This window comes from Crinia signifera, chromosome 7, assembly GCF_055691185.1.
Source record: "Crinia signifera chromosome 7, ASM5569118v1, whole genome shotgun sequence".
Lineage (NCBI taxonomy): Eukaryota > Metazoa > Chordata > Amphibia > Anura > Myobatrachidae > Crinia > Crinia signifera.
Window position 1 is genome coordinate 16,204,563 of NC_139223.1, and position 24,539 is coordinate 16,229,101.

Genomic DNA, 24,539 nt, shown 5'->3' on the forward strand with positions numbered 1-24,539 from the left:
AATAGATGTATTATGGCCAGCGGTCAGGTCATGTTGGGGGTGTAGTGTCCTATGTCTGTATAGGGTGTAATAGATGTATTATGGCCAGTGGTCAGGACATGTTGGGGGTGTAGTGTCCTATGTCTGTATAGGGTGTAATAGATGTATTATGGCCGGCGGTCAGGACATGTTGGGGTGTAGTGTCCTATGTCTGTATAGGGTGTAATAGATGTATTATGGTCAGCGGTCAGGACATGTTGGGGTGTAGTGTCCTATGTCTGTATAGGGTGTAATAGATGTATTATGGCCAGTGGTCAGGACATGTTGGGGTGTAGTGTCCTATATCTGTATACGGTGTAATAGATGTATTATGGCCGGGGGTCAGGACATGTTGGGGGTGTAGTGTCCTATGTCTGTATAGGGTGTAATAGATGTATTATGGCCGGCGGTCAGGACATGTTGGGGGTGTAGTGTCCTATGTCTGTATAGGGTGTAATAGATGTATTATGGCCGGTGGTCAGGACATGTTGGGGGTGTAGTGTCCTATGTCTGTATAGGGTGTAATAGATGTATTATGGCCAGCGGTCAGGACATGTTGGGGTGTAGTGTCCTATGTCTGTATAGGGTGTAATAGATGTATTATGGCCGGCGGTCAGGACATGTTGGGGTGTAGTGTCCTATGTCTGTATAGGGTGTAATAGATGTATTATGTACAGCGGTCAGGACATGTTGGGGTGTAGTGTCCTATGTCTGTATAGGGTGTAATAGATGTATTATGGCCAGCGGTCAGGACATGTTGGGGGTGTAGTGTCCTATGTCTGTATAGGGTGTAATAGATGTATTATGGCCAGTGGTCAGGTCATGTTGGGGTGTAGTGTCCTATGTCTGTGTAGGGTGTAATAGATGTATTATGACCAGTGGTCAGGACATGTTGGGGTGTAGTGTCCTATGTCTGTATAGGGTGTAATAGATGTATTATGGCCAGTGGCCAGGACATGTTGGGGGTGTAGTGTCCTATGTCTGTATAGGGTGTAATAGATGTATTATGGTCAGCGGTCAGGTCATGTTGGGGTGTAGTGTCCTATGTCTGTATAGGGTGTAATAGATGTATTATGGCCAGCGGTCAGGACATGTTGGGGTGTAGTGTCCTATGTCTGTATAGGGTGTAATAGATGTATTATGGCCGGCGGTCAGGACATGTTGGGGTGTAGTGTCCTATGTCTGTATAGGGTGTAATAGATGTATTATGGCCGGCGGTCAGGACATATTGGGGTGTAGTGTCCTATGTCTGTATAGGGTGTAATAGATGTATTATGGCCGGCGGTCAGGACATGTTGGGGTGTAGTGTCCTATGTCTGTATAGGGTCTAATAGATGTATTATGGCCAGCGGTCAGGACATGTTGGGGTGTAGTGTCCTATGTCTGTATAGAGTGTAATAGATGTATTATGGCCAGTGGTCAGGACATGTCGGGGTGTAGTGTCCTATGTCTGTATAGGGTGTAATAGATGTATTATGGCCAGCGGTCAGGACATGTCGGGGTGTAGTGTCCTATGTCTGTATAGGGTGTAATAGATGTATTATGGCCAGCGGTCAGGACATGTCGGGGTGTAGTGTCCTATGTCTGTATAGGGTGTAATAGATGTATTATGGCCGGTGGTCAGGACATGTTGGGGTGTAGTGTCCTACAGTATGTCTGTATAGGGTGTAATAGATGTATTATGGCCAGAGGTCAGGACATGTTGGGGGTGTAGTGTCCTATGTCTGTATAGGGTGTAATAGATGTATTATGGCCGGCAGTCAGGACATGTTGGGGGTGTAGTGTCCTGTCTGTATAGGGTGTAATAGATGTATTATGGCCAGCGGTCAGGACATGTTGGGGTGTAGTGTCCTATGTCTGTATAGGGTGTAATAGATGTATTATGGCCAGCGGTCAGGTCATGTTGGGGGTGTAGTGTCCTATGTCTGTATAGGGTGTAATAGATGTATTATGGCCAGTGGTCAGGACATGTTGGGGGTGTAGTGTCCTATGTCTGTATAGGGTGTAATAGATGTATTATGGCCGGCGGTCAGGACATGTTGGGGTGTAGTGTCCTATGTCTGTATAGGGTGTAATAGATGTATTATGGCCGGTGGTCAGGACATGTTGGGGGTGTAGTGTCCTATGTCTGTATAGGGTGTAATAGATGTATTATGGCCAGCGGTCAGGACATGTTGGGGGTGTAGTGTCCTATGTCTGTATAGGGTGTAATAGATGTATTATGGCCAGTGGTCAGGTCATGTTGGGGTGTAGTGTCCTATGTCTGTGTAGGGTGTAATAGATGTATTATGACTAGTGGTCAGGACATGTTGGGGTGTAGTGTCCTATGTCTGTATAGGGTGTAATAGATGTATTATGGCCAGTGGTCAGGTCATGTTGGGGTGTAGTGTCCTATGTCTGTATAGGGTGTAATAGTTGTATTATGGCCAGCGGTCAGGACATGTTGGGGTGTAGTGTCCTATGTCTGTATAGGGTGTAATAGATGTATTATGGCCAGCGGTCAGGACATGTTGGGGTGTAGTGTCCTATGTCTGTATAGGGTGTAATAGATGTATTATGGCCAGTGGTCAGGTCATGTTGGGGTGTAGTGTCCTATGTCTGTATAGGGTGTAATAGATGTATTATTGCCAGCGGTCAGGTCATGTTGGGGTGTAGTGTCCTATGTCTGTATAGGGTGTAATAGATGTATTATGGCCAGCGGTCAGGACATGTTGGGGTGTAGTGTCCTATGTCTGTATAGGGTGTAATAGATGTATTATGGTCAGTGGTCAGGTCATGTTGGGGGTGTAGTGTCCTATGTCTGTATAGGGTGTAATAGATGTATTATGGCCGGCGGTCAGGACATGTTGGGGTGTAGTGTCCTATGTCTGTATAGGGTGTAATAGATGTATTATGGCCGGCGGTCAGGACATGTTGGGGTGTAGTGTCCTATGTCTGTATAGGGTGTAATAGATGTATTATGGCCGGTGGTCAGGACATGTTGGGGGTGTAGTGTCCTATGTCTGTATAGGGTGTAATAGATGTATTATGGCCGGCGGTCAGGACATGTTGGGGTGTAGTGTCCTATGTCTGTATAGGGTGTAATAGATGTATTATGGCCGGCGGTCAGGACATATTGGGGTGTAGTGTCCTATGTCTGTATAGGGTGTAATAGATGTATTATGGCCGGCGGTCAGGACATGTTGGGGTGTAGTGTCCTATGTCTGTATAGGGTCTAATAGATGTATTATGGCCAGCGGTCAGGACATGTTGGGGTGTAGTGTCCTATGTCTGTATAGGGTGTAATAGATGTATTATGGCCAGCGGTCAGGACATGTTGGGGGGTGTAGTGTCCTATGTCTGTATAGGGTGTAATAGATGTATTATGGCCAGTGGTCAGGTCATGTTGGGGTGTAGTGTCCTATGTCTGTATAGGGTGTAATAGATGTATTATGGCCAGTGGTCAGGACATGTTGGGGTGTAGTGTCCTATGTCTGTATAGGGTGCAATAGATGTATTATGGTCAGTGGTCAGGACATGTCGGGGTGTAGTGTCCTATGTCTGTATAGTGTGTAATAGATGTATTATGGCCAGTGGTCAGGTCATGTTGGGGTGTAGTGTCCTATGTCTGTATAGGGTGTAATAGATGTATTATGGCCGGCGGTCAGGACATGTTGGGGTGTAGTGTCCTATGTCTGTATAGGGTGTAATAGATGTATTATGGCCGGCGGTCAGGACATGTTGGGGTGTAGTGTCCTATGTCTGTATAGGGTGTAATAGATGTATTATGGCCGGCGGTCAGGACATATTGGGGTGTAGTGTCCTATGTCTGTATAGGGTGTAATAGATGTATTATGGCCGGCGGTCAGGACATGTTGGTGTGTAGTGTCATATGTCTGTATAGGGTGTAATAGATGTATTATGGCCAGCGGTCAGGTCATGTTGGGGGTGTAGTGTCCTATGTCTGTATAGGGTCTAATAGATGTATTATGGCCAGTGGTCAGGACATGTTGGGGTGTAGTGTCCTATGTCTGTATAGAGTGTAATAGATGTATTATGGCCAGTGGTCAGGACATGTCGGGGTGTAGTGTCCTATGTCTGTATAGGGTGTAATAGATGTATTATGGCCAGTGGTCAGGACATGTTGGGGGTGTAGTGTCCTATGTCTGTATAGGGTGTAATAGATGTATTATGGCCAGTGGTCAGGACATGTTGGGGGTGTAGTGTCCTATGTCTGTATAGGGTGTAATAGATGTATTATGGCCAGCGGTCAGGACATGTTGGGGGTGTAGTGTCCTATGTCTGTATAGGGTGTAATAGATGTATTATGGCCGGCTGTCAGGACATGTTGGGGTGTAGTGTCCTATGTCTGTATAGGGTGTAATAGATGTATTATGGCCGGTGGTCAGGACATGTTGGGGGTGTAGTGTCCTATGTCTGTATAGGGTGTAATAGATGTATTATGGCCAGTGCTCAGGACATGTTGGGGGTGTAGTGTCCTATGTCTGTATAGGGTGTAATAGATTTATTATGGCCGGCAGTCAGGACATGTTGGGGGTGTAGTGTCCTGTCTGTATAGGGTGTAATAGATGTATTATGGCCAGCGGTCAGGACATGTTGGGGTGTAGTGTCCTATGTCTGTATAGGGTGTAATAGATGTATTATGGCCAGCGGTCAGGTCATGTTGGGGGTGTAGTGTCCTATGTCTGTATAGGGTGTAATAGATGTATTATGGCCAGTGGTCAGGACATGTTGGGGGTGTAGTGTCCTATGTCTGTATAGGGTGTAATAGATGTATTATGGCCGGCGGTCAGGACATGTTGGGGTGTAGTGTCCTATGTCTGTATAGGGTGTAATAGATGTATTATGGTCAGCGGTCAGGACATGTTGGGGTGTAGTGTCCTATGTCTGTATAGGGTGTAATAGATGTATTATGGCCAGCGGTCAGGACATGTTGGGGTGTAGTGTCCTATGTCTGTATACGGTGTAATAGATGTATTATGGCCGGGGGTCAGGACATGTTGGGGGTGTAGTGTCCTATGTCTGTATAGGGTGTAATAGATGTATTATGGCCGGCGGTCAGGACATGTTGGGGGTGTAGTGTCCTATGTCTGTATAGGGTGTAATAGATGTATTATGGCCGGCGGTCAGGACATGTTGGGGGTGTAGTGTCCTATGTCTGTATAGGGTGTAATAGATGTATTATGGCCAGCGGTCAGGACATGTTGGGGTGTAGTGTCCTATGTCTGTATAGGGTGTAATAGATGTATTATGGCCGGCGGTCAGGACATGTTGGGGTGTAGTGTCCTATGTCTGTATAGGGTGTAATAGATGTATTATGTACAGCGGTCAGGACATGTTGGGGTGTAGTGTCCTATGTCTGTATAGGGTGTAATAGATGTATTATGGCCAGCGGTCAGGACATGTTGGGGGTGTAGTGTCCTATGTCTGTATAGGGTGTAATAGATGTATTATGGCCAGTGGTCAGGTCATGTTGGGGTGTAGTGTCCTATGTCTGTGTAGGGTGTAATAGATGTATTATGACCAGTGGTCAGGACATGTTGGGGTGTAGTGTCCTATGTCTGTATAGGGTGTAATAGATGTATTATGGCCAGTGGCCAGGACATGTTGGGGGTGTAGTGTCCTATGTCTGTATAGGGTGTAATAGATGTATTATGGTCAGCGGTCAGGTCATGTTGGGGTGTAGTGTCCTATGTCTGTATAGGGTGTAATAGATGTATTATGGCCAGCGGTCAGGACATGTTGGGGTGTAGTGTCCTATGTCTGTATAGGGTGTAATAGATGTATTATGGCCGGCGGTCAGGACATGTTGGGGTGTAGTGTCCTATGTCTGTATAGGGTGTAATAGATGTATTATGGCCGGCGGTCAGGACATATTGGGGTGTAGTGTCCTATGTCTGTATAGGGTGTAATAGATGTATTATGGCCGGCGGTCAGGACATGTTGGGGTGTAGTGTCCTATGTCTGTATAGGGTCTAATAGATGTATTATGGCCAGCGGTCAGGACATGTTGGGGTGTAGTGTCCTATGTCTGTATAGAGTGTAATAGATGTATTATGGCCAGTGGTCAGGACATGTCGGGGTGTAGTGTCCTATGTCTGTATAGGGTGTAATAGATGTATTATGGCCAGCGGTCAGGACATGTCGGGGTGTAGTGTCCTATGTCTGTATAGGGTGTAATAGATGTATTATGGCCAGCGGTCAGGACATGTCGGGGTGTAGTGTCCTATGTCTGAATAGGGTGTAATAGATGTATTATGGCCGGTGGTCAGGACATGTTGGGGTGTAGTGTCCTACAGTATGTCTGTATAGGGTGTAATAGATGTATTATGGCCAGAGGTCAGGACATGTTGGGGGTGTAGTGTCCTATGTCTGTATAGGGTGTAATAGATGTATTATGGCCGGCAGTCAGGACATGTTGGGGGTGTAGTGTCCTGTCTGTATAGGGTGTAATAGATGTATTATGGCCAGCGGTCAGGACATGTTGGGGTGTAGTGTCCTATGTCTGTATAGGGTGTAATAGATGTATTATGGCCAGCGGTCAGGTCATGTTGGGGGTGTAGTGTCCTATGTCTGTATAGGGTGTAATAGATGTATTATGGCCAGTGGTCAGGACATGTTGGGGGTGTAGTGTCCTATGTCTGTATAGGGTGTAATAGATGTATTATGGCCGGCGGTCAGGACATGTTGGGGTGTAGTGTCCTATGTCTGTATAGGGTGTAATAGATGTATTATGGCCGGTGGTCAGGACATGTTGGGGGTGTAGTGTCCTATGTCTGTATAGGGTGTAATAGATGTATTATGGCCAGCGGTCAGGACATGTTGGGGGTGTAGTGTCCTATGTCTGTATAGGGTGTAATAGATGTATTATGGCCAGCTGTCAGGACATGTTGGGGGTGTAGTGTCCTATGTCTGTATAGGGTGTAATAGATGTATTATGGCCAGTGGTCAGGTCATGTTGGGGTGTAGTGTCCTATGTCTGTGTAGGGTGTAATAGATGTATTATGACCAGTGGTCAGGACATGTTGGGGTGTAGTGTCCTATGTCTGTATAGGGTGTAATAGATGTATTATGGCCAGTGGCCAGGACATGTTGGGGGTGTAGTGTCCTATGTCTGTATAGGGTGTAATAGATGTATTATGGTCAGCGGTCAGGTCATGTTGGGGTGTAGTGTCCTATGTCTGTATAGGGTGTAATAGATGTATTATGGCCAGCGGTCAGGACATGTTGGGGTGTAGTGTCCTATGTCTGTATAGGGTGTAATAGATGTATTATGGCCGGCGGTCAGGACATATTGGGGTGTAGTGTCCTATGTCTGTATAGGGTGTAATAGATGTATTATGGCCGGCGGTCAGGACATGTTGGCGTGTAGTGTCCTATGTCTGTATAGGGTCTAATAGATGTATTATGGCCAGCGGTCAGGACATGTTGGGGTGTAGTGTCCTATGTCTGTATAGAGTGTAATAGATGTATTATGGCCAGTGGTCATGACATGTCGGGGTTTAGTGTCCTATGTCTGTATAGGGTGTAATAGATGTATTATGGCCAGCGGTCAGGACATGTCGGGGTGTAGTGTCCTATGTCTGTATAGGGTGTAATAGATGTATTATGGCCAGCGGTCAGGACATGTCGGGGTGTAGTGTCCTATGTCTGAATAGGGTGTAATAGATGTATTATGGCCGGTGGTCAGGACATGTTGGGGTGTAGTGTCCTACAGTATGTCTGTATAGGGTGTAATAGATGTATTATGGCCAGAGGTCAGGACATGTTGGGAGTGTAGTGTCCTATGTCTGTATAGGGTGTAATAGATGTATTATGGCCGGCAGTCAGGACATGTTGGGGGTGTAGTGTCCTGTCTGTATAGGGTGTAATAGATGTATTATGGCCAGCGGTCAGGACATGTTGGGGTGTAGTGTCCTATGTCTGTATAGGGTGTAATAGATGTATTATGGCCAGCGGTCAGGTCATGTTGGGGGTGTAGTGTCCTATGTCTGTATAGGGTGTAATAGATGTATTATGGCCAGTGGTCAGGACATGTTGGGGGTGTAGTGTCCTATGTCTGTATAGGGTGTAATAGATGTATTATGGCCGGCGGTCAGGACATGTAGGGGTGTAGTGTCCTATGTCTGTATAGGGTGTAATAGATGTATTATGGCCGGTGGTCAGGACATGTTGGGGGTGTAGTGTCCTATGTCTGTATAGGGTGTAATAGATGTATTATGGCCAGCGGTCAGGACATGTTGGGGGTGTAGTGTCCTATGTCTGTATAGGGTGTAATAGATGTATTATGGCCAGTGGTCAGGTCATGTTGGGGTGTAGTGTCCTATGTCTGTGTAGGGTGTAATAGATGTATTATGACCAGTGGTCAGGACATGTTGGGGTGTAGTGTCCTATGTCTGTATAGGGTGTAATAGATGTATTATGGCCAGTGGTCAGGTCATGTTGGGGTGTAGTGTCCTATGTCTGTATAGGGTGTAATAGTTGTATTATGGCCAGCGGTCAGGACATGTTGGGGTGTAGTGTCCTATGTCTGTATAGGGTGTAATAGATGTATTATGGCCAGCGGTCAGGACATGTTGGGGTGTAGTGTCCTATGTCTGTATAGGGTGTAATAGATGTATTATGGCCAGTGGTCAGGTCATGTTGGGGTGTAGTGTCCTATGTCTGTATAGGGTGTAATAGATGTATTATTGCCAGCGGTCAGGTCATGTTGGGGTGTAGTGTCCTATGTCTGTATAGGGTGTAATAGATGTATTATGGCCAGCGGTCAGGACATGTTGGGGTGTAGTGTCCTATGTCTGTATAGGGTGTAATAGATGTATTATGGTCAGTGGTCAGGTCATGTTGGGGGTGTAGTGTCCTATGTCTGTATAGGGTGTAATAGATGTATTATGGCCGGCGGTCAGGACATGTTGGGGTGTAGTGTCCTATGTCTGTATAGGGTGTAATAGATGTATTATGGCCGGCGGTCAGGACATGTTGGGGTGTAGTGTCCTATGTCTGTATAGGGTGTGATAGATGTATTATGGCCAGTGGTCAGGACATGTTGGGGGTGTAGTGTCCTATGTCTGTATAGGGTGTAATAGATGTATTATGGCCGGCGGTCAGGACATGTTGGGGTGTAGTGTCCTATGTCTGTATAGGGTGTAATAGATGTATTATGGCCGGCGGTCAGGACATATTGGGGTGTAGTGTCCTATGTCTGTATAGGGTGTAATAGATGTATTATGGCCGGCGGTCAGGACATGTTGGGGTGTAGTGTCCTATGTCTGTATAGGGTCTAATAGATGTATTATGGCCAGCGGTCAGGACATGTTGGGGTGTAGTGTCCTATGTCTGTATAGGGCATGGGTCCTCAAACTGCGGCCCTCCAGATGTTGTGAAACTACAAGATCCCAGCATGCCTTGCCACAGTTTTGCTATAAGGGAGTGTTAAAACTGTGGCAAGGCATGCTGGGATTTGTAGTTTCACAACATCTGGAGGGCCGCAGTTTGAGGACCCATGGTATAGGGTGTAATAGATGTATTATGGCCAGCGGTCAGGACATGTTGGGGGTGTAGTGTCCTATGTCTGTATAGAGTGTAATAGATGTATTATGGCCAGTGGTCAGGACATGTCGGGGTGTAGTGTCCTATGTCTGTATAGGGTGTAATAGATGTATTATGGCCAGCGGTCAGGACATGTCGGGGTGTAGTGTCCTATGTCTGTATAGGGTGTAATAGATGTATTATGGCCAGCGGTCAGGACATGTCGGGGTGTAGTGTCCTATGTCTGTATAGGGTGTAATATATGTATTATGGCCGGTGGTCAGGACATGTTGGGGTGTAGTGTCCTACAGTATGTCTGTATAGGGTGTAATAGATGTATTATGGCCAGAGGTCAGGACATGTTGGGGGTGTAGTGTCCTATGTCTGTATAGGGTGTAATAGATGTATTATGGCCAGTGGTCAGGACATGTTGTGGTGTAGTGTCCTATGTCTGTATAGGGTGTAATAGATGTATTATGGCCGGCGGTCAGGACATGTTGGGGGTGTAGTGTCCTATGTCTGTATATGGTGTAATAGATGTATTATGGCCAGCGGTCAGGACATGTTGGGTGTAGTGTCCTATGTCTGTATAGTGTGTAATAGATGTATTATGGCCGGCGGTCAGGACATGTTGGGGGTGTAGTGTCCTATGTCTGTATAGGGTGTAATAGATGTATTATGGCCGGCGGTCAGGACATGTTGGGGTGTAGTGTCCTATGTCTGTATAGGGTGTAATAGATGTATTATGGCCGGTGGTCAGGACATGTTGGGGGTGTCGTGTCCTATGTCTGTATAGGGTGTAATAGATGTATTATGGCCAGTGCTCAGGACATGTTGGGGGTGTAGTGTCCTATGTCTGTATAGGGTGTAATAGATGTATTATGGCCGGCAGTCAGGACATGTTGGGGGTGTAGTGTCCTATGTCTGTATAGGGTGTAATAGATGTATTATGGTCAGCAGTCAGGACATGTTGGGGTGTAGTGTCCTATGTCTGTATAGGGTGTAATAGATGTATTATGGCCAGCGGTCAGGACATGTTGGGGTGTAGTGTCCTATGTCTGTATAGGGTGTAATAGATGTATTATGGCCAGCGGTCAGGTCATGTTGGGGGTGTAGTGTCCTATGTCTGTATAGGGTGTAATAGATGTATTATGGCCAGTGGTCAGGACATGTTGGGGGTGTAGTGTCCTATGTCTGTATAGGGTGTAATAGATGTATTATGGCCAGCGGTCAGGACATGTTGGGGTGTAGTGTCCTGTGTCTTTATAGGGTGTAATAGATGTATTATGGCCGGCGGTCAGGACATGTTGGGGGTGTAGTGTCCTATGTCTGTATAGGGTGTAATAGATGTATTATGGTCAGGTCATGTTGGGGGTGTAGTGTCCTATGTCTGTATAGGGTGTAATAGATGTATTATGGCCGGTGGTCAGGACATGTTGGGGTGTAGTGTCCTATGTCTGTATAGGGTGTAATAGATGTATTATGGCCAGTGGTCAGGACATGTTGGGGGTGTAGTGTCCTATGTCTGTATAGGGTGTAATAGAGTATTGGCCTCTCTATAAGGTTATGCTCCTGTGTATACGGGAAGCAGCTCTTACACAGAACAACTCATGTGTTGAACCAGTAAAGGTGTCTTTAGAATAGGTGATAGTCCGGTCTCTGTAACCACACATGTATGCGGATGAAAGTCTTAATGGTGCTCACCTTGTGCTTGCACAAAAAAACTGTTATCAGTCACATCGTGCTATCCTTATATCGTCATCAGTGCAGTTGATCTGTAATAAAATCAATGACTTCCCATACACGAGTAAGGAGTAGGGATATATCCATCCCGGAGGGCGGAGGACATGATGCTTGGACATTGTATAAGGACATAAGATGTTTTGAATGGACCTATAGGATGATCCTCCCAGAGACACACCCCCATATTGACCATACACTGGGAGAGACTTTGACGTAAGCATTGTTCCCACAGGCCATTGTAGTGCTGGTTTCTATGGATCTGTTTGGCTCTTGTTGTTTATACTGGATGTTACACCTGTGCTCACATTGTGTAGGTGCTGATCAGCCTTTCGCAGTGTCGGGTGTGATGTGAAGGACCAGAATAATGACAAAATTCAGACCATTATGTACAGATATCTCATTAGAATGATGCATATTTATAGAGGTCTGAAATGTATCAAAAGATAACCATAGCTGTAGTTGCTGTTACATAGATAGTTCTTTGTATATAATATATTAAAGGAGTATATAGTAAAGGACAGCATAGACATGGTGGATTCTATTTCCAGTAGATGTCAATGATTAGCAATGTATATGGGTAAGAGTAAGGCTAGTCTGGAGGAGGGGAGGTTAGGGTTAGGCTGTGGGGGGTAGAGTGAGTATTGGGTGGAGGGGAGGTTAGGGTTAGGCTGTGGGGGGTAGAGTGAGTTTAGGGTGGAGGAGGGGAGGTTCGGTTGTGGGGGGGTAGAGTGAGACTAGGGTGGAGGAGGGGAGGTGAGGGTTAGGCTGTCGGGGGTAGAGTAAGTATTGGGTGGAGGAGGGGAGGTCAGGGTTAGGCTGTGGGGGGTAGAGTGAGACTAGGGTGGAGGAGTGGAGGTTAGGGTTAGGCTGTGTGGGGTAGAGTGAGACTAGGGTGGAGGAGTGGAGGTTAGGGTTAGGCTGTGGTAGGTAGAGTAAGACTAGGGTGGAGGAGGGGAGGTTATGCTGTGGGGGTAGAGAAAGCATAGGGTGGAAGAGTGGAGGTTTGGGTTAGGCTGTGGGAGGTAGAGTAAGACTAGGATGGAGGAGGGGAAGTTATGCTTTAGGGGTAGAGTAAGAATAGGCTGGAGTAGGGGAGGTTAGGGTTAGACTGTGGGGGGTAGAGTAAGGCAATGGTGCAGGAGGGAAGGTTAGGCTATGTGGGTAGATTAACAATACAGGATACAGGAGGGGGGTTTAGGCTGTGGGGGGTAGAGTAAGGTTTGTGTGGTGGAGGGGAGGTTAGGGGGTTATGCTGTGGGGGTAGAGTAAGGCTTAGGTGGAGGAGGGGAGGTTAGGATTAGGCTGTGGGGAGTATAGTAAGATTAGGGAGGAGGACGGGAGGTTAGACTGTGGGGGAGGGGGTGGAGCAGCGGAGGTTAGGGTTAGGCTGTTGGGGGGCAGGTAGAGTAAGACTAGGGTGTAGGAAGGGAGGTCAGGGTTAGGCTGTGGGGGGTAGAGTAAGGCTAGTATGAAGGAGGGGAGGTTAGGGTTAGGCTGTGGGGGAGGGGGGTAGAGTAAGGCTAGGATGGAGGGGGGAGGTTGGGGTTGGGATGTGGAGGGGTAGAGTAAGACTAGGGTGGAGGAAGGGAGGTTAGGGTTAGGCTGTGGGGGAGAGGGGTAGAGTAAGGTTAGGGTGGAGGGGAGAAGGTTAGGGTCAGGCTGTGGCAGAGAGGGTAGAATAAGGCTAGGGTGGAGGAGGGGCGGTTAGGGTTAGACTGTGGGGGAGAGGGGTAGAGTAAGGTTAGGGTGGAGGGGGGAAGTTAGGGTTAGGCTGTGGGGGAGAGGGGTAGAGTAAGGTTAGGCTGGAGGGGTGAGATTAGGGTTAGGCTGTGGGGGAGAGGGGTAGAGTAAGGTTAGGGTGGAGGTTAGGGTTAGGCTGTGGCAGAGAGGGGTAGAGTAAGGTTAGGGTGGAGGGGGGAGGTTAGGGTTAGGCTGTGGCAGAGAGGGGTAGAGTAAGGTTAGGGTGGAGGAGGGGCGGTTAGGGTTAGGCTGTGGGGGAGGGGGGTAGAGTAAGGTTAGGGTGGGGGAGGGGAGGTTAGGCTGTGGTAGGTTTAGGGTTACGCTGTGGTAGGCTTAGGGTTAGGCTGTGGCAGAGTGGGGTAGAGTAAGGTTAGGGTGGAGGAGGGGCGGTTAGGGTTAGGCTGTGGGGGAGAGGGGTAGAGTAAGGTTAGGGTGGAGGAGGGGAGGTTAGGCTGTGGTAGGTTTAGGGTTAGGCTGTGGTAGGTTTAGGGTTAGGCTGTGGTAGGGTTAGGCTGTGGTAGGGTTAGGCTGTGGTAGGGTTAGGGTTAGGCTGTGGTAGGATTAGGCTGTGGTAGGGTTAGGCTGTGGTAGGGTTAGGCTGTGGTAGGGTTAGGCTGTGGTAGGGTTAGGGTTAGGCTGTGGTAGGGTTAGGCTGTGGTAGGGTTAGGGTTAGGCTGTGGTAGGGTTAGGCTGTGGTAGGGTTAGGGTTAGGCTGTGGTAGGGTTAGGGTTAGGCTGTGATAGGGTTAGGCTGTGGTAGGGTTAGGGTTAGGCTGTGGTAGGGTTAGGCTGTGGTAGGGTTAGGGTTAGGCTGTGGTAGGGTTAGGCTGTGGTAGGGTTAGGGTTAGGCTGTGGTAGGGTTAGGGTTAGGCTGTGGTAGGGTTAGGGTTAGGCTGTGGTAGGGTTAGGCTGTGGTAGGGTTCGGCTGTGGTAGGGTTAGGCTGTGGTAGGGTTAGGGTTAGGCTGTGGTAGGGTTAGGGTTAGGCTGTGGTAGGGTTAGGCTGTGGTAGGGTTAGGCTGTGGTAGGGTTAGGGTTAGGCTGTGGTAGGGTTAGGCTGTGGTAGGGTTAGGGTTAGGCTGTGGTAGGGTTAGGCTGTGGTAGGGTTAGGGTTAGGCTGTGGTAGGGTTAGGCTGTGGTCGGGTTAGGGTTAGGCTGTGGTAGGGTTAGGCTGTGGTAGGGTTAGGGTTAGGCTGTGGTAGGGTTAGGCTGTGGTTGGTTTAGGGTTAGGCTGTGGTAGGGTTAGGGTTAGGCTGTGGTAGGGTTAGGGTTAGGCTGTGGTAGGGTTAGGCTGTGGTTGGTTTAGGGTTAGGCTGTGGTAGGGTTAGGGTTAGGCTGTGGTAGGGTTAGGGTTAGGCTGTGGTAGGGTTAGGGTTAGGCTGTGGTAGGGTTAGGGTTAGGCTGTGGTAGGGTTAGGCTGTGGTTGGTTTAGGGTTAGGCTGTGGTAGGGTTAGGGTTAGGCTGTGGTAGGGTTAGGGTTAGGCTGTGGTAGGGTTAGGGTTAGGCTGTGGTAGGGTTAGGGTTAGGCTGTGGTAGGGTTAGGCTGTGGTAGGGTTAGGGTTAGGCTGTGGTAGGGTTAGGGTTAGGCTGTGGTAGGGTTAGGGTTAGGCTGTGGTAGGGTTAGGCTGTGGTTGGTTTAGGGTTAGGCTGTGGTAGGGTTAGGGTTAGGCTGTGGTAGGGTTAGGGTTAGGCTGTGGTAGGGTTAGGGTTAGGCTGTGGTAGGGTTAGGCTGTGGTAGGGTTAGGCTGTGGTAGGGTTAGGCTGTGGTAGGGTTAGGCTGTGGTAGGGTTAGGCTGTGGTTGGTTTAGGGTTCGGCTGTGGTAGGGTTAGGGTTAGGCTGTGGTAGGGTTAGGGTTAGGCTGTGGTAGGGTTAGGGTTAGGCTGTGGCGTACACACTAGAACTATTTTCAGATTTCAATAAACCTGCCAGTATGATTTTGTGGTGTGGTCGGAGAGTCAGGCTCTCCGACCATCTAAACATTGGGCACACTGGCTCTCACACCTCAAGGGGCCGTTGAGTGTTGGGGGAGGGGGGTTTGGCCTGAGGGGCCTTTTCCTCATGGGATGCTGCCTCTGGAGCCTCAGTGATAGGAGGGAGCCTGAGATGCTCAACACACATTCTCTGCCTGGAAACTAATGGCTATCACTCAGCATGCTGATTGGTGGATGACTGAGGCTACTGTATTGACCAATTAGAGTGCAGAATTCCCTACATCACACAAGTCTGCAGACGGGATATGGTCATTGGGTCACCAGCATGTTGGTAGACAGTCATTAGGTTAACACCATTAGGTCGACATGCATTTAGGTCGACATGAGTCTAGGTCGACATGCAGGCAGGTCAACATGAGTCTAGGTTGGCATGGGTTAGGTCGACAGGGTCAATAGATCGACAGGGTCATTAGGTCGACATGGGTTGATCACATTTTTGAGCTGACATGTGCCGACAGACAGTATTTCATGCCCTGCCATCCACTAGGGCACGGTGGGAGAATAAAATAGTGTGCGAAACGCAGCGAGCCATGCGAGGGGACGCCGTGCTACCTTTCAGTGTCCATGTCGACTGTGTCGATATTCGGGACAATTTTTTTTTAAACCCAATGTTGACCTTTTGACTGTTGACCTAAACCATGTCGACCATCCTGCATGTCGACCCAGACTCATGTCGACCTAGTGGTGTTGACCTATTGACTGTTGACCAACATTTTGGTGACCTAATGATCCATACCCCTTGCACACACTCACCTTATCCTTACACAAGCCTGCACACACTCACTTTATCCTTACACAAGTCTGCACACACTCACCTTATCCTTACACAAGTCTGCACACACTCACTTTATCCTTACACAAGACTGCACACACTCACCTTATCCTTACACAAGTCTGCACACACTCACCTTATCCTTACACAAGTCTGCACACACTCACTTTATCCTTACACAAGACTGCACACACTCACCTTATCCTTACACAAGACTGCACACACTCACCTTATCCTTACACAAGACTGCACACACTCACCTTATCCTTACACAATTCTGCACACACTCACTTTATCCTTACACAAGACTGCACACACTCACTATATCCTCACACAAGACTGCACACACTCACCTTATCCTTACACAATTCTGCACACACTCACCTTATCCTTACACAAGACTGCACACACTCACCTTATCCTTACACAAGACTGCACACACTCACCTTATCCTTACACAAGACTGCACACACTCACTATATCCTCACACAAGACTGCACACACTCACCTTATCCTTACACAAGTCTGCACACACTCACCTTATCCTTACACAAGACTGCACACACTCACTATATCCTCACACAAGACTGCACACACTCACCTTATCGTTACACAAGACTGCACACACTCACCTTATCCTTACACAAGACTGCACACACTCACTTTATTCTTACACAAGACTGCACACACTCACCTTATCCTTACACAAGTCTGCACACACTCACCTTATCCTTACACAAGACTGCACACACTCACTATATCCTCACACAAGTCTGCGCACACTCACATTATCCTTACACAAGTCTGCACATACTTTATCGTCACACAAGACTGTACACACTCACTTTATTCTTACTCAAGACTGCACACACTCACTTTATTCTTACTCAAGACTGCACACACTCACCTTATCCTTACACAAGTCTGCACACACTCACCTTATCCTTACACAAGACTGCACACACTCACCTTATCCTTACACAAGACTGCACACACTCACCTTATCCTTACACAAGACTGCACACACTCACCTTATCCTTACACAAGACTGCACACACTCACCTTATCGTTACACAAGACTGCACACACTCACCTTATCCTTACACAAGACTGCACACACTCACTTTATTCTTACACAAGACTGTGCACACTCACTTTGTGTAAACAAGACTGCACACACTCACTATATCCTCACACAAGTCTGCGCACACTCACATTATCCTTACACAAGTCTGCACATACTTTATCGTCACACAAGACTGCACACACTCACTTTATTCTTACTCAAGACTGCACACACTCACTTTATCCTTACACAAGACTGCACACACTCACCTTATCCTTACACAGGTCTGCACACACTCACTTTATCCTTACACAGGTCTGCACACACTCACCTTATCCTTACACAAGTCTGCACACACTCACTTTATCCTTACACAAGACTGCACATGCTCACTTTATCCTTACACAAGTCTGCACACACTCACTTTATCCTTACACAAGACTGCCCGCACACACTCACTTTATCCTTACACAAGTCTGCACACACTCACTTTATCCTTACACAACACTGCACATACTCACCTTATCCTTGCACAAGTCTGCACACACTCACTTTATCCTTACACAAGACTGCACATACTTACTTTATCTTTACACAAGACTGCACACACTCAGTTTATTCTTACACAAGTCTGCACACACTCACTTTATTCTTACACAAGACTGCACACACTCACCTTATTCTTGCAAGCCTGCACACACTCACCTTATCCTTACAAAAGTCTGCACACAGTCACCTTAGTCTTACACAAGACTACACATACTCACCTTATGCTTACACAAGCCTGCACACACTCACCTTATCCTTACACCAGTCTGCACACATTTACCTAATCCTTACACAAGACTACACACACTCACCTTATCCTATTTTGGGGGGGGGGGGCACAAATCTATATGACAGGCAGCAACTGGGATGAAATGAAGGCATCCATCCCCTACTGAGGCATCACATGCCGTTCCTCGCATGCAATACCCTGCCGACTGACCCGGCAGCTCCCGGGCGGCAGGTTATTTTCCTGGTTGCGCGATCCACATGCACTAACAATCTCTGGGCCCAATCCAAAGTGCATGAAACATGCGATTTTGGCAGTTTTCATCTGATTCCTTAGTCCAATGCCTCAGAATCAGATTAAATGGTCCAAATTACACTAGTGGATGGGGCCTTTACACTTTTGAAGAGACCCCCTCACACCGTATAACAGAACTTTACTTCATTCAGTGTGGCATAATGTGAATTTTAGCTCATTTTATGTGGCATAATGTGAATTTTAGCTCATTTCATGTGGCATAGTTTGAATTTTAGCTCATTTCATGTGGCATAGTGTGAATTTTAGCTCATTTCATGTGGCATAGTGTGAATTTTGGCTCATTCCATGTTGCATATCATGAATTTTGGCTCATTCCCTGTGAATTTTGGCTTATTCCATGTGGCATAATGTGAATTTTGCATCCTTCCATGTGAATCTCAATCCGTGTGGCGTAATGTTAAGGGGCAAGTATAAGAGTGTCTACTATTGTGTTGCATAATGTATATAAGGGGTATATGGTGTGGTACACTTACACTCAAGGACACCCCCCCCAGCCGCTTTTGAGTGGCCACACCCGCTTTTGAGCATGGCCCTCAAATATTTACTGAAATAATTGCCCACCCCTGGCATAGAGTATAAGAGAGATAAATAACACAGCAAACGCTCTACCACAATTTACCACTGCACGGTAATACACAGACTCGCGTAGACACACAATATATGCAATGTATTCCTGGCTCTACATCATACAGCACCTATAACACACACTGAAAATGTAGCTAAATAAAACCCATCAACCAAAAAGTTTGTACTGAATGATTTCCAGAACGCAGAGACTAGAGACACCCTAGAGAGCGCAGGTCAGTGCAGCTGGAGGACAGGATGAGCGGTCACATGTGTCACACAATGCTAGTGCACGCTCAGTTCTGTCACCGGATTAGTCCCCAGACACAGGCCGCGAGGTGACTCTCTCTGCAGACACCTCTCCTCCGCACACTACATCAGATTCTATACATATTTAATGGCTCCTTATGTTCTCTGGCTGAGGGCAGCCTATCAGCTGGTGTGTGTTGTCCCTGCCAGGCAGCTTACCCTCACATGTACCCTGCAGGTCATACGTACCGGTCCTCGATGACATCTCTGCAGGAAGTAGCGACTATATACCCAGCCGTAGATGCTAAGACAGCTTGTATGGAGGAGACCAGTCTGCAAGGGAGGAGAGGAAGAGATGAATGCCAGATAATAATCAGTGTATTATACGGTACTTGTGTAGTTTCACGGCGCCAACATGCTACTTGCTACTTCCAGGTTCTACGCTCGCCACAAACTATGTTAAAAAAAGTAACTTAACTCCATGCCAACATGGATAGTTCATACCCCCACTATCCATGTTGGCATGGAGTTGATTTTAAATAGCGTGGGGAGCGTAGCGAGCCACCGAGCCCGCAGTGTGGGCGAGCGAAGCACCATACTGGCGCCGTGAAACTACACAAGTACCTATTATACATATATATATATTATATATGTAACCACAATATACAAGTAATCCAGTGGCCAATGACAGTATACAGGCAATATCAAGGTAATATACAGGTAATCACAATATGTAGGTAACAGCGGCATACTGTATATAAACATGAGGAAATGTGCAATCTGCAATGACATTCATGACCCTTAATGTTATAATGGTAAGGGGGCAGTGCCATATGGCACAGTATGAACTGGAGGGCACTGTAATATGGCGCAGTATGAACTGGAGGGCACTGTAATATGGCGCAGTTTGAACTAGAGGGCACTGTTATATGGCACAGTATGAACTGGAGGGCACTGTCATATGGCGCAGTATGAACTGGAGGGCACCATAATATGGCGCAGTATGAACTGGAGGGCACTGTAATATGGCGCAGTATGAACTGGAGGGCACCGTAATATGGCGCAGTATGAACTGGAGGGCACCGTAATATGGCGCAGTATGAACTGGAGGGCACTGTCATATGGCGCAGTATGAACTGGAGGGCACTGTAATATGGTGAAGTATGAACTGGAGGGCACTGCAATATGGCGCAGTATGAACTGGAGGGCACTGTCATATGGCGCAGTATGAACTGGAGGGCACTGTAATATGGTGAAGTATGAACTGGAGGGAACTGTCATATGGCACAGTATGAACTGGAGGGCACTGTAATATGGCACAGTATGAACTGGAGGGCACTGTAATATGGCGCAGTACGAACTGGAGGGCACTCTAATGTGGCATAATATGATCTGCTCTTTGTAATGTGGACGGCACGATAATACTGCGGAATAATAACTGGGGCACGGTAATGTGGCATAATATGAAATGGAGGCACTATAGTGTGGCATAATATATTCTAGGACACAACAACCGGGCATATTTTGAAATGTAAGGCACTCTAACGTGGCGCAGTACAGCATGTACAGCATGGCCCTCATTACGAGACAGTAGAAATACACTGCGCTGTAGTCTGTTTCTACTTCCGATTCGGATGACGCAGGTCCGCGCATCGGGAACGGGCGCGGCAAAACACGGTGCAATTTGAACTAATTTGCTATCGATTTTGACTATATAGCGTTATTGTTATTGGCGTGCTGTACTAGGGGGAAGATGTATCAATCCCATCTCCCGCTCCCCAGTATAATACAGAGCACACTACAGGGAGAGGGACAGGAGAGATGTACAGCGCCGGGCAGGGGTTGGGTAACGTCATCCGCACAGCTGACATTACAGGGAAATGTACCGTCTGCAGTTCTGTAATTTACTGCAAAGGTCACTGATGATGTATACAGAGTCCTAGCCAGCTGCAGCATCTCCCCCCCCCCCTTCAGCTAAATACACAGGCCAGGTAGCCAGGTGCCCTGACAGGATCTGTCACAGCCCGGAGACGTATACAGTGCACAGTGCGGAGTGATCCCATCAGGGGCCTGACTCACAGTATAGCGCTGCTCAGCCACTGGTGTCCCGGCTTTGTATCCAGGAGCGGAAAATAGTGCACATTGAGCCTAATTCAGATCTGATCGCAGGGCACATTTTGTGTGCAAATGCACAAAACCATGGGCCCGATTCAGACCTGATCGCCCAGCTGCGAATTAACACAGCATAGACTGCACATGCGTACGGCCCATAGTGCCCCTGCACAAGGCCAACCTGCAATGACGTCCTGCTACTTTTTCTATTCACACGCCGTTTGCAAGGTGACTGACAGGAAGTGGGTGTCTGGGGGGGGTGGCGACCGGCCGTATAGTGGGAGCGGCTACGCGGCGGCTGTCATGGCGTGTGCACAGTATATAAATCATTCCATGGTGAGCCCGCACGCATCCACCCGCGCGCATCCGCACGCATCCACCCGCACGCATCCACTCGCACGCATCCACCCGCGCGCATCCACCCGCACGCATCCACCCGCACGCATCCACCCGCACGCATCCACCCGCACGCATCCACCCGTACACATCCACCCATACACATCCACCCGCACGCATCCACCCGTACACATCCACCCGCACGCATCCACCCATATACGCATCCACCCGTATACATCCACCCGTACGCATCCACCCGCACGCATCCACCCACACGCATCAACGCGTACACATCCACCCGCACCCATCCACCCGTACACATCCACCCGCACCCATCCACCCGTACACATCCACCCGCACCCATCCACCCGTACACATCCACCCATACACATCCACCCGCACGCATCCACCCGCACGCATCCATCCGCATGCATCCACCCGTATACATAAACCCGCACGCATCCACCCGCACGCATCAACCCGTACACATACACCCGCACGCATCCACATACACCCGTACACCTCCACCCGCACGCATCCACTCGCACACATCCACTCGCATGCATCCACCCATACACATCCACCCGCATGCATCCAATCACACACATCCACCCGCGCGCATCCACCCGCATGCATCCACACGCACACATCCACCCACACGCATCCACTCGCACACATCCACTCGCACGCATCCACCCGCATGCATCCAATCACACACATCCACCCGCGCGCATCCACCCGCACGCATCCACCCATACACATCCACACGCACACATCCACCCACACGCATCCACCCGCACGCATCCACCCGCACGCATCCACCCGCACGCATCCACCCATATACGCATCCACCCGTCCACCACCCACACGCATCCACCCACACGCATCCACCCGCACACATCCACCCGCACGCATCCACCCGTATACGCATCCACCCGCACGCATCCACCCACACGCATCCACCCGTCCACCCACACGCATCCACCCACACGCATCCACCCGCACACATCCACCCGCACACATCCACCCGCACACATCCACCCGCACGCATCCACTCACATGCATCCACATCCACCCGCACGCATCCACCATTACGCATCCACCCGCACACATTCACCCGCACACATTCACCCGTACACATCCACTCGTACGCATCCACCCACACGCATCAACCCGTACACATCCACCCGCACCCATCCACACGCACCCATCCACCCGCACCCATCCACCCGTACGCATCCACCCGCACGCATCCACATCCACCCATACACATCCACCCGTACACAGTCACCCGCACGCATCCACCCGCACGCATCCACCCGCACGCATCCACATCCACCCATACACATCCACCCGTACACAGTCACCCGCACGCATCCACCCGCACGCATCCACCCGCACGCATCCACGCGTACACATCCACCCGTACGCATCCACCCGCACAGTCACCCACACACATCCACCCGCAAGCATCCACCCGCACGCATCCACCAGCACGCATCCACCAGCACACCTCCACCTGTACACATCCACCCGCATGCATCCAATCACACACATACACCCGCGCGCATCCACCCACACGCTTCCGATTATATGCCGTGTATATCCTCAGCACACTGACACAATGTATCACACACAGGGGATTATATGCAGTGTATATCCTCAGCACACTTACACAATGTACCACACACAGGGGATTATATGCAGCGTATATCCTCAGCACACTGACACAATGTATCACACACAGGGGATTATATGCCGTGTATATCCTCAGCACACTGACACAATGTATCACACACAGGGGATTATATGCTGTGTATATCCTCAGCACACTGACAATGTACCACACACAGGGGATTATATGCAGCGTATATCCTCAGCACACTGACACAATGTATCACACACAGGGGATTATATGCAGTGTATATCCTCAGCACACTTACACAATGTACCACACACAGGGGATTATATGCAGCGTATATCCTCAGCACACTGACACAATGTATCACACACAGGGGATTATATGCAGTGTATATCCTCAGCACACTGACACAATGTATCACACACAGGGGATTATATGCAGTGTATATCCTCAGCACACTTACACAATGTACCACACACAGGGGATTATATGCAGCGTATATCCTCAGCACACTGACACAATGTATAACACACAGGGGATTATATGCAGTGTATATCCTCAGCACACTGACACAATGTATCACACACAGGGGATTATATGCTGTGTATCTCCTCAGCACACTGACACAATGTACCACACACAGGGGATTATATGCAGCGTATATCCTCAGCACACTGACACAATGTATAACACACACAGGGGATTATATGCTGTGTATATCCTCAGCACACTGACACAATGTATCACACACAGGGGATTATATGCTGTGTATATCCTCAGCACACTGACACAATGTATAACACACACAGGGGATTATATGCTGTGTATATCCTCAGCACACTGACACAATGTATCACACACAGGGGATTATATGCCGTGTATCTCCTCAGCACACTGACACAATGTATAACACACAGGGGATTATATGCTGTATATATCCTCAGCACACTGACACAATGTATAACACACAGGGGATTATATGCCGTGTATCTCCTCAGCACACTGACACAATGTATAACACACAGGGGATTATATGCTGTATATATCCTCAGCACACTGACACAATGTATCACACACAGGGGATTATATGCCGTGTATCTCCTCAGCACACTGACACAATGTATAACACACAGGGGATTATATGCTGTGTATATCCTCAGCACACTGACACAATGTATCACACACAGGGGATTATATGCTGTGTATATCCTCAGCACACTGACACAATGTATAACACACAGGGGATTATATGCTGTGTATATCCTCAGCACACTGACACAATGTATCACACACAGGGGATTATATGCCGTGTATCTCCTCAGCACACTGACACAATGTATAACACACAGGGGATTATATGCCGTGTATCTCCTCAGCACACTGACACAATGTACCACACACAGGGGATTATATGCAGCGTATATCCTCAGCACACTGACACAATGTATCACACACAGGGGATTATATGCCGTGTATCTCCTCAGCACACTGACACAATGTATCACACACAGGGGATTATATGCCGTGTATCTCCTCAGCACACTGACACAATGTACCACACACAGGGGATTATATGCCGTGTATATCCTCAGCACACTGACACAATGTATAACACACAGGGGATTATATGCCGTGTATCTCCTCAGCACACTGACACAATGTACCACACACAGGGGATTATATGCCGTGT

The 24,539-nt window shown here is 48.3% G+C and overlaps 1 protein-coding gene across 1 annotated transcript in view; it reads right to left on the bottom strand.

Annotated features, from left to right (window-relative positions):
* The window catches only part of TLCD3B (TLC domain containing 3B), a 47,959-nt gene extending 28,820 nt beyond the window's left edge, over positions 1 to 19,139 (bottom strand). The window contains exon 1 of the mRNA XM_083152426.1: positions 19,009 to 19,139. The gene's annotated coding sequence lies outside the window, so the exon portion shown is untranslated. The remainder of the gene's footprint in view (positions 1 to 19,008) is intronic.
* Between the last annotated feature and the right edge of the window lie 5,400 nt (positions 19,140 to 24,539).